Source organism: Mirounga leonina, unplaced genomic scaffold, assembly GCF_011800145.1.
Source record: "Mirounga leonina isolate KUSES-001 unplaced genomic scaffold, KU_Mleo_1.0 Mir_173, whole genome shotgun sequence".
NCBI lineage: Eukaryota > Metazoa > Chordata > Mammalia > Carnivora > Phocidae > Mirounga > Mirounga leonina.
This window is the reverse complement of record NW_023270447.1, coordinates 58,794,763-58,807,887: the sequence shown is the minus strand read 5'-3', so window position 1 is coordinate 58,807,887 and position 13,125 is coordinate 58,794,763. Positions and strand designations below refer to the sequence as shown.

Genomic DNA, 13,125 nt, shown 5'->3' with positions numbered 1-13,125 from the left:
CCTTTTATGGCCTGGAGCAAAGATGCAGTGCTTATATCTGGAGCAGTTACTTTGTAACCAAAAGGCAAGTCCTACACTAAAGACAGAGGAAGCTAGAAGGAGCCTGGCTTGTTGATGACTTTCTTAAGCAGCTGCACAACATAGGCATTTCTCAAGATTTCTTGAGAAAAATTAGTCCCTTATTTGAATAAGCCACTATGTTCAGGTTTCTGAAACATACTGCCAAAGACAATCCTAACTGATTTGCAAAAGATTCAAAATAAATGAGTTAGAGTTCAACTAAAAATGCCCGAATAAAGAAAGTATAATAATAAAGATAAAAAGCAAAAATTAATGAAATAGAAAACAAACAACTGAGAGTTTCAACAAACCAAAAGCTGATTTGGGAATAGAAAAAACTAATAAAGAAACATGGCTCTGGATCAAGAAAAAAATCTTTTATTTTTTGGACCCTGCCTCTCCCTCTAGACTCATAAGAGTCTTGCCATTCCTTTACATGCATCCACCAGACTTGAACCAAACCAAATTTCTCACCATTCCTGGTATATTCCTCTGTGTCTCTACACATGTTTTTCCTACTGCTTGAAATGTCCTTTCCCTTACTTGTGCACAGACAAGCTCTATTTTCTTCTTCAGGAAAACTCAAGGGTGACCTCCTCTAGGAAGCCTCTAACCCTTCAAACAACGTTTATACTGGTGCCCAGTATTATATCCCTTAGTACCCTATGCATACTTTCACACAATTAGCAAATATGTATTAAGCAATTTCAGGCTCTTGCTAAAGCTCATTTTAGCAAATACTGTGTTTTAAATATATTTCCTGTCTTCTACCCTAAGCAAAGAGCTCTTTTAGGGCAGAATTTTATTCCTCTGTCCCTAGCACCTAGCTCAATGTCCTACACCTAATGAGCATTAACTAAATATCTGCTGAGTAAATAAATGAATAAAATAACAAATAGGGGCGCCTAGGTGGCTCAGTCGTTAAGTGTCTGCCTTCAGCTCAGGTCGTGATCCCTGGGGTCCTGGGATCGAGCCCCGCATCGGGCTCCCTGCTCTGCGGGAAGCCTGCTTCTCCTTCTCCCACTCCTCCTGCTTGTGTTCCCTCTCTCGCTCTGTCAAATAAATAAATAAAATCTTTAAAAATAAAATAAAATAACAAATAATTAGGGCGCCTGGGTGCTCAGTTGTTAAGCGTCTGCCTTCGGCTCAGGTCATGATCCTGGGGTCCTAGGATCGAGCCTCGCATCGGGCTCCCTGCTTAGCAGGAAGCCTGCTTCTCCCTCTCCCACTCCCCCTGCTTGTGTTCCCTCTCTCGGCCGTGTCTCTCTCTCTCTGTCAAATAAATAAATAAATAAATAAATAAATAAATAAATAAATAAATAAATAAATAAATAAAATCTTTAAAAAAAAAAGATAGCAAATAATTACAATGTTTATCACATGCTACAAGTATCAACAGAGTGCTATGAGATCACAAAAGGAAAGCAACCTACCCTCACTCTCCTTGCTAAAAAATGATACACTCTAGAATCAACTTTTTGTATATCTTTCACATGCCTTCATAGAATATCGTATGTTTACAGAAATACTTCTATGCACTGAATGAATGGAAGTTATACATGAAACCTGTGTGCTTCTAGTTTTTGTTTTCGCAGCTGAATTATCAAAAGGATCTTAGCAGGTATTTCTGCACAGCAATATGAACACAGTAAAATATGCTACCTGATAAATTGTCACTTGATGTCACCTAGTGCTGAGCTCAACCCACTGAGACATCTACAAAATTCTTTACTAATTAGCCCAACTTTCCACACAAACTCTAGAGGAAATATTAAATGTACTGAATATGGCCAAAGGCTATAGTCATACACGGCTGTGTGTGAACCTTCAGTATACATATGATAGAAATACAGTGTCTCCTTTAAAACACATCATTTCCCCACACACAGACACACACCAAATACTGAACCTCCCCAGAAGAGCTCCCTCTCGGAAATCCCCTGTACCTCAAAGAGGTTGCAGAACCAGATAAATGCAACAAGGAAAACAATAGGAAATTTAGCAAGAAGTAGTTTTGACAGACAATAAGGATATGCAACAGAGACCGTTATCAAGGTGCAAACCCCAAAGCAGCACTGGACTGCTATCATCCTCTTTCTCTCATACTTTTCAATGCTAAACTCCTTTATTTTTTATTTATTTTTTTTTAAAGATTTTATTTATTTATTTGACAGAGAGCACAAGCAGGGGGAGTGGCAGGCAGAGGCAGTGGGAGAAGCAGGCTCCCCACCGAGCAGGGAGCCTGACGCGGGGCTCGATCCCAGGACCCCAGGATCATGACCTGAGCCGAAGGCAGACGCTTAACCATCTGAGCCACCCAGGCGCCCCACTAAACTCCTTTAAAAAGGGTGGTGAAGGAGGGGTGCCTGGGTGGCTCAGTCGTTAAGCATCTGCCTTTGGCTCCAGTCATAGTCCCAGGGTCCTGGGATCGAGCCCCACATCGGGCTCCCTGTTCTGCAGGAAGCCTGCTTCTCCCTCTCCCACTCCCCCTGCTTGTGTTCCCTCTCTCGCTGTGTCTCTCTCTGTCAAATAAATAAATAAAATCTTTAAAAAAAAAAAAAAGAAAAAGGGTGGTGAAGGATGGGGAGGGAAGTTTGTTTTCTTCTTTATACTCTCTTTTGTAAATCTCTGTAATATGGTGTCCACCCCTTGGAATTTATGTTTGGTAGATCTGGCACATTCCCTGATCTTTAGGAACCTATCTCTGACTGCTACTTGTCTGTTTTCCTTCTTCACACCCTCCACAAATAAAGGTACTTAAGGTTCAAGCCTTGCTGCTTTAGTGTCTCTATCCATACTATTTTCCTTGATTATTTCTGACACTGAAAACATTTTGAGGGATAAAAATGTGCTCAATTCCTATATAACACTGCTTTCATGCCAGAGTAATGCTGTACAATGAAGGGTTTTCTCTATATTTGATCTTCCTTGATCTCATTTTTTTAGGAGCCCAACATGGGGCTTGAACTCATGACCCTGAGATCAAGACCTGGGCTGAAATCAAGAGTCAGACACTTAACCAACTGAACCACCCAGGCACCCCAATTTATTCTTTTTTTTTTAAAGATTTATTTATTTAATTATTTTTGAGAGAAAGAGAGAGAGCATGAGCAGGGGGAGGTGCAGGGAGAAACGCAGACTCCCCACTGAGGAGGGAGCCTGATGCAGGACTCCATCCCAGGACCCCGGGATTATGACCTGAGCCGAAGGCAGATACCTAACCGACTGAGCCACCCAGGTGCCCCACTCCAATCTCATTCTTGATATTGAAGGTTCCCTTAATTCTCTGACTCTGTGGAGCAATTTAATTCTGAAATGGCTGGTCTGACATGAGGGGACAAACATGGACAGCCAGACACACACACACACTCATATACACACATCTTGCTCATTGATGTTTTAGAGTTGGGGGTAGTTCAGATCACTCCCAGAACTCATTACTTTGTTTCTCCAAACAGCCTTGATATAAACTGACATCTCAGTCAGAAATAACACTAAAAACTGGTACTTCAGAAGGGACTAATGGGCTTTCTCCTAACCTTCACTCTCAGGTGGAACATGCACTACCTCACATCATTCTGTCTTGCTCTTAGTCATCTTGCAAAAGCTGCCTTATATACCTCCAAGACTATAGATCTAACTCTTCTCTGACACAGTGACTATTAAAACATACAGTCATTACATCTTGTTAGAACAGGGTCATATGCAGTGTTGATGAAAACACTTTTTTTTTTTAAGATTTTATTTATTTATTCATGAGAGACAGAGAGAGAGATAGAGAAGCAGAGGGAGAAGCAGGCTCCCAAGGAGCAGGGAGCCCAATGTGGGACTCAATCCCAGGACCCTGGGATCATGACCCGAGCCGAAGGCAGACGCTAACCATCTGAGCCACCCTGGCGCCCGACGAACACACTTTTTTTTTTTTTTAAGATTTTATTTATTTATTTGACAGAGAGAGAGAGAGACAGCGAGAGAGGGAACACAAGCAGGGACAGTGGGAGAGGGAGAAGCAGGCTCCCCGCCGAGCAGAGAGCCCGATGCGGGGCTCAAACCCAGGACCCTGGGATCATGACCTGAGCCGAAGGCAGATGCTTAATGACTGAGCCACCCAGGCGCCCCCCAACGAAAACACTTTTTATAGTGAGGTCGCAGAGAGGCAGATAGAAAAGCACAAACACAATCATGAAATAAAAAAGAGAGAATTTGAGGGGTGCCTGGGTGGCTCAGTCGTTAAGCATCTGCCTTCGGCTCAGGTCATGATCCCGGGGTCCTGGGATCGAGCCCCGCATCAGGCTCCCCGCTCAGCGGGAAGCCTGTTTCTCCCTCTCCCACTCCCCCTGCTTGTGTTCCCTCTGTTGCTGTGTCTCTCTCTGTCAAATAAATAAATAAAATCTTTAAAAAAAAAAATAGGGAATTTGAAAAATATCCTGGAGTATTTGTAAATTCAGGCTGCGACAATGATCGCATTTAAAAGAGGGACGCCTGGGTCGCTCAGCTGGTTAAGCGTCTGCCTTTGGCTCAGGTCATGATTCCACGGTCCTGGGATCGAGCCTGCATCAGGCTCCTTGCTCAGCGGGGAGTCTGCTTCTCCCTCTCCCTCTGCCTGCAGCTCCCCCTGCTTGTGCTCCCTTGCTCTCTCTCTCTCTGGCAAATAAATAAATAAAATCTTTTAAAAAAAAAAAAAACAGAAAAATTATTCACGGTCTTGCAAATGTCACAAGTTGTAGTTCGAGAAGCTAAAAAATAATAGGCAGTTAGGGCAATAAGACCGCTGAAGCAACACGAGCATTTTAAGACCCGATATCTGATTTCTCAGATAAAGCAGACAAAACTACCAGAGAACATGAAATCTTTATCTTCCCAAGCACAAAAATAAAACATATTACAACAAAATAACATTCACATACTAAAATGTTCCCTTTACTTTTTTTATTATTTAAAATCAATTAACTAGGGGCACCTGGTGGCTCAGTCAGTTAAGCATCTGCCTTTGGCTCAGCTCATGATCCTGGGGTCCTGGGATCAAGCCCCCCCATCAGGCTCCCTGCTCAGTGGGGCATCTGCTTCTCCCTTTCCCTCTGCCCCTCCCTCCGTTCGTGCGCACTCTCTCTTCTAATAAATAGATAAAATCTTTTTAAAAAATCAATTAACTAACATATAGTGTATTATTAGTTTCAGAGGTAGAGTTTAAGATTCATCAGTTGCACGTAACACCCAGTGCTCTTTACATCAAGAGCCCTCCTTAATAGCCATTAGCCAGTTACCCCATCCCTCCACCCACCTCCCCTCCAGCAACCCTCAGTTTGTTTCCTACAGTTACCCCTTACTTTCTTTTTTTTTTTTTAAGATTTTATTTATTTATTTGACAGAGAGAGACATAGCGAGAGAGGGAACACAAGCAGGGGGAGAAGGAGGGGAGAAGCAGGCTTCCCCGTGGAGCAGGGAGCCCGATGTGGGGCTCGATCCCAGGACCCTGGGATCACGACCTGAGCCGAAGGCAGACGCTTAACGACTGAACCACCCAGGTGCCCCCCTTACTTTCTTTATAACACATCTGTTAATACTGCTACAGATACAGAGTTTGCTTGACAACTCCATGTGCACTAAATAATAAATGTGTAACCATGAATGTGAATAAATCAATTTTTCAGTACCCAAGCAGATGCAGATAGCTGGCTCTTTTAGTTTATAAGTTTACTGTTTCTTATAGCTTAGCACTTGCACAGTGTTGTCAATTTAGGAAATATATACCAGGGGGGAAAGTAGGAACTTAAGCCTCTTTTATAGCTAGTTGTATACTTACCACACAAACTGAATCAGGTTGAACTCTATAAGACAGTGTGTGTGTGTGTACATATACACATACATAATCATATTCTAGAAATACAGTATAAATTAGTATAAATATGTAAAAATAATAAAAATAATCTTTCAGGCGCTGGGGTGGCTCAGTCAGTTCAGTGTCCCACTCTTGGTTTTGGCTGGGGTCATGATCTCAGGATGGTGGGATCTGAGTCCTCTGTGGGCTCTGCGCTCAATGGAGTCTGCTTGAGATTCTCTCCCTCTCCTCTGCCCCTCCCCCCTCTCCCCCCCAAATAAAGAATAAAATCTTAAAAAATAATAATCTTTAAAATTTTTTTATATACTGGATCAAAAGTAGGTATAATATTCTATTCATCAATTAGACAGCTAGAAATTCAAATCCTAGCTGTATCATTTACCTACTGACAAAACACTAAGTATTTTTGGACCTCAATTTCTTTCTTTTTCCTTCCCTTCCCTTCCCCTCCCCTCCCCTCCCCTTTCTTCCTTCCTTCCTTCCTTCCTTCCTTCCTTTCTTTCTTTCTTTCTTTCTTTTCTTTCTCCTTTCCTCTCTCCCTCCCTCCCTTCTTCTTTCTTTCTTTCTTTCTTCTTTCTTCTTCCTTCCTTCCTTTCTTTTTCAAGTTCCAAAAAGCTCTATTAACCCTCTAGGGGAGGGGTTCAATCTTTCTTGGCTGCCACTTTCCATATGGCTCCCAGGAGGTTGCTCAGCTCCCCTCTCTTCCTCTTGGCACTGATGTGTGTCCCCACCCTTTTCTTGATGAACTTGAGGGCATGCTTGTCCTTGCAGACCTTGAGAAACTCCATGCACGATGCTTGTATGGGGTGAAGCCACACACCTCTCAGATCATGTCCCACACAAACCTGGTGTGCTTGGGGAGATGCCCGCAATGGCAGCTGTGCCTCGGCTTGCTCATGTTCTTAGTCACCCTGCGGCCCTTGCTGAGGCCCAAGTTCATAGGATCGCTGAGCCATAGCTGCTGCTTCTTAATGGCTCCCATGGCAGAAGCAATTTCCTCATTTATAGAATGGAAGTATACCACTTGTAAGATTGTTGTGGTAATTTAAAAAAATAATGTATACAAGTTCTTAACACAGTACTTAGCACAAAGAACTCAAAATCTTAACTGCATATGTAACAGAAATAATAATAACTAGCCCTGGGGTGCCTGGCTGGCTCAGTCGTTAAGCATCTGCCTTCGGCTCAGGTCATGATCCCAGGGTCCTGGGATCGAGCCCCACATCGGGCTCCCTGCTCAGCAGGAAGCCTGCTTCTCCCTCTCCCACTCCCCCTGCTTGTGTTCCCTCTCTTGCTGTGTCTCTCTCTGTCAAATAAATAAATAAAATCTTAAAAAAAAAAAAGTCGTCAAGTAACTTGCCCAAGGTCAGAAAGCTTATAAGTGGTAGAGCCAAAATTCATATAGAGGCAGTTTAGCTCCAGAGTCTCTCTCTCTCTTAAGTTGCCTCTCAATGTTGGGCGCCTGGGTGGCTCAGTCGTTAAGCGTCTGCCTTTGGCTCAGGTCATGATCCCAGGGTCCTGGGATCAAGTCCCGCATCGGGCTCCCTGCTCAGCAGGGAGTCTGCCTCTCCCTCTACTCCTCCCCCCTACTCATGATCTCTCTCTCGCTCTCTCTCAAATAAATAAATAAATAAATAAGTTGCCTCTCAATGCATTCTCTTTTTTTTTATACTGAAATATAACTGACATACAATGTTACATAAGTTTCAGGTGTACAACATATTGATTAGCAAATTCTATAGTTTCTTATAACAAATATATGAGTTTTTTTCCTCATGTAACAAATATTTAGTGAGTACCCTCTACCTGGCGAGTCTGTGCTAAGTATTAAAGACACAAAGATGAAAAACACAGGGAGGTTTGGTCTAACAGAGAAAGGCAAACATGTAAAAAAAAAAATGCCATAAAATGTATCGCTGCTCTGATAAAAGTATGTACAGGGTATACAGGAGACACAAAGGAGGGAACAGACAATCATGCTATGAAAAATAATGATAATGATAAGAAAAGAAGGCATCTGAAATGAAATTGAAATGAAAATGAAAACGAAATCATCGAAAATGAAATCACATAGGGACATCTGGGTGGCTAGGTCGGTTAAGTGTTGGACTCTTGATTTCAGCTCAGGTCATGGTGTCTGGGTTATGAGCTCGAGTCTCATGTCCACTTGGCGCTCAGCATGGAGTCTGCTAGAGGGTCTCTCTACCTCCCCCTTTGCCCGTCCCCACCTAAAATAAATAAAAATCTTTCTAAAAATTCTCTCTCTCTCCCTTTGCCCCTCCCCCCCCACAGGCATGCATGCTCTCTCTCAAAAAAAAAAAAAAAGACTGTAACTCATCTCACTAGGAGACTCACTTGCTAGCTTCGAAGAATCAAGCTGCCATATGAAGCATATCAAGCTGAAGCCCTCAGTTCAAGAGCCTGCAAGGATTTGAATGCTGCCATCAGTCACATAGCAGATCCTTCCCCACTTGAACCTCAGATAAGATGCCAGCCCCAGATGACACCTTTATATTTTTTTAAGTTTCCTTTTATTTATTTAAGTAATCTCTACATCCAATATGGGACTTGAACTCACAACCCTTAGATCAAGAGCCAGCCAGGCACCCCGCCCGAGCTGACACCTGGATTGCAGCTTTGTAAGACCATGAAGCAGCAGACTAAGCTAAGTCATGCCTGGACTCCTGAACCACAGGAAGAGATATAATAAATATGTGTTCTTTAAACTACTGCATTCATGGTAATATTGCGATGCAGTAATAGGTAACTAATATGCTATGCTCCCCTTTGTGTTGCAATTACCCTTGTAATTACTTAACATAAATATTTACCATTAGATTATAAACTCCACAAGGGCAAGAATAACAAGTCTTAATCATTACTGTATCTCAGCACTTAGGACACTGCCTAGCATATAAAAGAACTACAATATAGTAAATGGATGGATGGATGCCTACTCTATGCGGGCACAGTGTTATATCCTAGAGAAACAAAAATAAGTAAGACATGGTCCCTGTCCTCATGGAGCTTAAAGTTACATAGGATGCCAGACACTTGAAACAGATAATTTCAACAGAACATGATAAACGTAACAGAGGTTTCTGTGAAGACAATGGGTATGTAACTCAGACTGCAAGGGCCCAGGTATGGGTAAATCTTATATACTCAAGATTTATGTTGAGTAGGTGACATGATGTTATATACAGAAAATTCTAAAATTCTAAAAAATAGGGGCACCTGGGTGGCTCAGTTGGTTAAGCATCTGCATTCAGCTCAGGTCATGATCCCAGGGTCCTTTATTTTTTGACAAAGAGATACCAGGGTCCTGAGATCAAAAAATGTAAAACCAAATGGCACGGTGGTCCCAGTCTCTCATCCTCTGCTAAGTGGAAAATATGTCCAGCTCCATTGTACCAGTGATTAACAACCTGCTTAATGTTTCCAATTAAGAAGTGCTTCTGTTGAGGGGTGCCTGGGTGGCTCAGTCATTAAGCGTCTGCCTTCAGCTCAGGTCATGATCCCAGGGTTCTGGGATCGAGCCCCGCATCAGGCTCCCTGCTCAGCAGGAAGCCTGCTTCTCCCCTCCTACTCCCCCTGCTTGTGTTCCTGCTCTTGCTATCTCTGTCTCTGTCAAATAAATAAATAAAATCTTAAAAAAAAAAAAAGTGCTTCTGTTGAGATACAGTAGAAGATTCTTATTTTCTTTTTATACTGTCCTTGTTTTGTTTGGGAGTATGTTTGGAAGGAGACTTCTTTTTTTTTAAGATCTTATTTATCAGGGGTGCCTGGGTAGCTCAGATGGTTAAGTGTCTGCCTTTGGCTCAGGTCATGATCCCGTGCTCCTGGGATCAAGCCCCGCGTCCGGCTTCCTGCTCTGCAGGAAGCCTGCTTCTCCCTCTCCTGCTCTCCCTGCTTGTGTTCTCTCTCTGGCTGTCTCTCTCTCTGTCAAATAAATAAAATCTTAAAAAAAAAAAACAAAGATCTTATTTATCTATTTGAGAGAGAGAAGGGGCAGGGGAGGTGCAGAGGGAGAAGCAGACTCCCTCTGAGCAGGGAGCCTGGCGTGGGGCTCCCTGCTTAGTGGGGTCTGCTCTCCCTCTTCCTCTGTGCACACGTTCTCTCTCTCTCATAAATAAAATCTTAAAAAAAAAAAATAAGAGAGGGATGCCTGGGTGGCTCAGTCAGTTAAGTGTCTGCCTTTGGCTCAGGTCATGATCCCAAGGTTCTGGGATCGAGTCCCACATCCAGCTCCTTGCTCAGCGGGGAGCCTGCTTCTCCCTCTGCCTGCCGCTCCCCCTGTTCGAACTCTCTCTCTCTCTCCCTCTATCCCTCTCTCTCTCTGACAAATAAATAAATCTTTAAAAAGAAATAATAAGAGAGGGCGCCTGGGTGGCTCAGTTGTTAAGCATCTGCCTTCGGCTCAGGTCATGATCCCAGGGTCCTGGGATCGAGCCCCGCATTGGGCTCCCTGCTCTGCGGGAAGCCTGCTTCTCTCTCTCCCACTCCCCCTGCTTGTGTTCCCTCTCTCGCTGTGTCTCTCTCTGTCAAATAAATAAATTAAATCTTTAAAAAAAAAGAAATAATAAGAGAGTTCAGCAAGGTTACAGGATACAAGACAAATGTGGTATTATCCATATTGTGGAATATTACTGGGCCATAAAAAGGAATAAAGTGCTGATACACACTATAACATGTTGAAAAGATTACGCTAAGTAAAAGAAATCAGTCATAAAGGCTACATATTGTATGATTCTATTTATATGAAATATCCAGAATAGGCAAATCCATAGAGACAGAAAATACAATAGTGGTTGCCAGGAACTGGGGGATGGGAGAAATGGGGAGTGACTAATAATGAGTACAGGTTTTCTTTTTAGGATGATAAAAAATTTTTTAAATTAGTGGTGATGACTGCACAACCTTGTAAATATACTAAAAAACACTGAATTGTATAAATTTTTTAAAGATTTTATTTATTTTTTTTAAGATTTTATTTATTTATTTGACAGAGAGAAACACAGGGAGAGAGAGGGAACACAAGAGGGGGAGTGTGAGAGGGAGAAGCAGGCTCCCCCCTGAGCAGGGAGCCCAACGCAGGGCTCCATCCCAGGACCCTGGGATCATTACCCAAGCCAAAGGCAGATGCCCAACAAATGAGCCACCCAGGCGCCCCTAAAATTTTATTTATTTATTTGACAGAGAGAGAGACAGCCAGAGAGGGAACACAAGCAGGGGGAGTGGGAGAGGGAGAAGCAGGCTCCCCCCCGGGGCAGGAAGCCCGACGCAGGGCTCCATCCCAGGACCCTGGGATCATTACCCAAGCCAAAGGCAGATGCCCAACAAATAAGCCACCCAGGCATCCCTGAATGGTATATTTTTAAAAGGAGAATTTTACAGTATGTGAATTATTTCTCAGTAAAGCTATTGTTAAAAAGAAAAAAAGTGACATTAATACTTTGTCCTGGAATGGGATTCCAGGTTTTACAGTTTTCACAATACATGCTAAAATACAGAGTTATGTCATGGGGTAATAAAAGGTGAGTTATCTCAAGACACTGGAACAATAATCTTCCTAGAAAGTCTCCTTCTGGGGCACCTGGGTAGCTCAGTCCGTTAAGAGGCTGCCTTCGGTTCAGGTCATGATCCCGGGATCCTGGGATCCAGCCCCACGCCAGGCTCCCTGCTCAGAGGGAGTCTGCTTCTCCCTCTGCACCTCCCCTGCCCCTTCTCTCTCTCTCAAATAGATAAATAAAATCTTAAAAAAAAAAAAAGTCTCCTTCCAATCACACTCCCAAACGAAACAAGAACAGTATAAAAAGAAAATAAGAACCTTCTACTGTATCTCAACAGAAGCACTTCTTAATTGGAAACATTAAATAGGTTGTCAATCACTGCTACAATGGAGCTGGACATATTTTCCACTTACCAGAGGACGAGAGACTGGGACCACCGTGCCATTTGGTTTTACATTTTTCTCACTTACTTTACAAATGTACACACAAACACTAATGTCACCTCCACTTACACATGCTTCAGTCCTTCCCTAAATAGAGTTCAGTAACATCCAAAATATTCTAAGTCACTTTCCTAAAAACAATGGAATTACCCTAATCTCTATTTCATGGATTTTTTTTAAAGTGAAAAAGTAAAGCTTAATAATCAAAGGTAAATATTTGAAGCTCACAGATGATTATAAATGCAAATCCAACCTATTTATTTTGTTTCTAAAAGTATATTTTCACTGAATTCAGTAACAGAGGTTATAAAATGTTTTCATCTTCTCTAATACTTTTAGGCCAGGGATTTATAACCTCAGCACTCCTGACATTTAAAACCAGATAATTCTTTGTTGTAGAGTACTGTCCTGTGCATTACAGAATATTTTGTGACATCCCTGGGCACTACCCACTAGATACCAGTAACACCCGCTGCCTAATTGTGACAACCAAAAATAACACTGTCAAATATCACTTTAGGGGTAAAACTGCCCCCAGTTGAGAACCACTGCCTTAGTCCATCTGCCTTAATTATTTCCTAACAGCAAATTAGCTAAATCATCATTAGCCTTAAAAACAAACATATTTTTGTGAAATACAGAAGCTGATACACCTAAAAGAGAAGACTTCTTTGTTTTTGGGGGTTTGAATAAATCCATTTCTGGAATTATTATAAAACAAATCTTTTATGTGCATTTTTAAAGTATTTATATATATTCTCAAACATATAGTACGAAAAAGAAAAAAAAACAAAACTAAGCTTCACTTCTAATGAATTTAGATTTTCTTCTACACATACCTTTCCCAGAATACAGAAAGTAGCAGCTTCTCTCTCTCTCTCTTTTCTCTCCTCATAATCAGTAATTATATTAGATATTGAAAGGGAGCTTTATGTTCAAAACCTTCTAATTCTATCATGGTTATCTGTAGAACAATGACACATTATTTACAACCTAAAATACATGTTACCCAATAACAGTTTAACATTTTTTTGAGGTCCTAAGAGATTTACAATTCATAAAGACAGCCCAAATTTAACCAATGAAATAATCAGGTTGGTTAATTTAAGAAATGTGCTATACCTCTGACAGTCACAATCTAAAGGAGCCCAAGTTCCTTCCAAACCAACTGCTCAAACAGATATTTTTATAGCTATACAACTAAATAAGATTGCTTAAGACAAGATAATTTTTAAAAATAATTCTTAATAAAGAAAATAACAAACTATTC

The 13,125-nt window shown here is 41.8% G+C and overlaps 1 protein-coding gene and 1 pseudogene across 3 annotated transcripts in view; both read right to left on the bottom strand.

Moving 5' to 3' along the window:
* Nucleotides 1-13,125, bottom strand: part of TESK2 (testis associated actin remodelling kinase 2) — a 149,004-nt gene that overhangs the window by 88,833 nt on the left and 47,046 nt on the right. The window lies entirely within an intron of this gene.
* On the bottom strand, nucleotides 6,541-7,000 carry LOC118019489 (annotated as a pseudogene).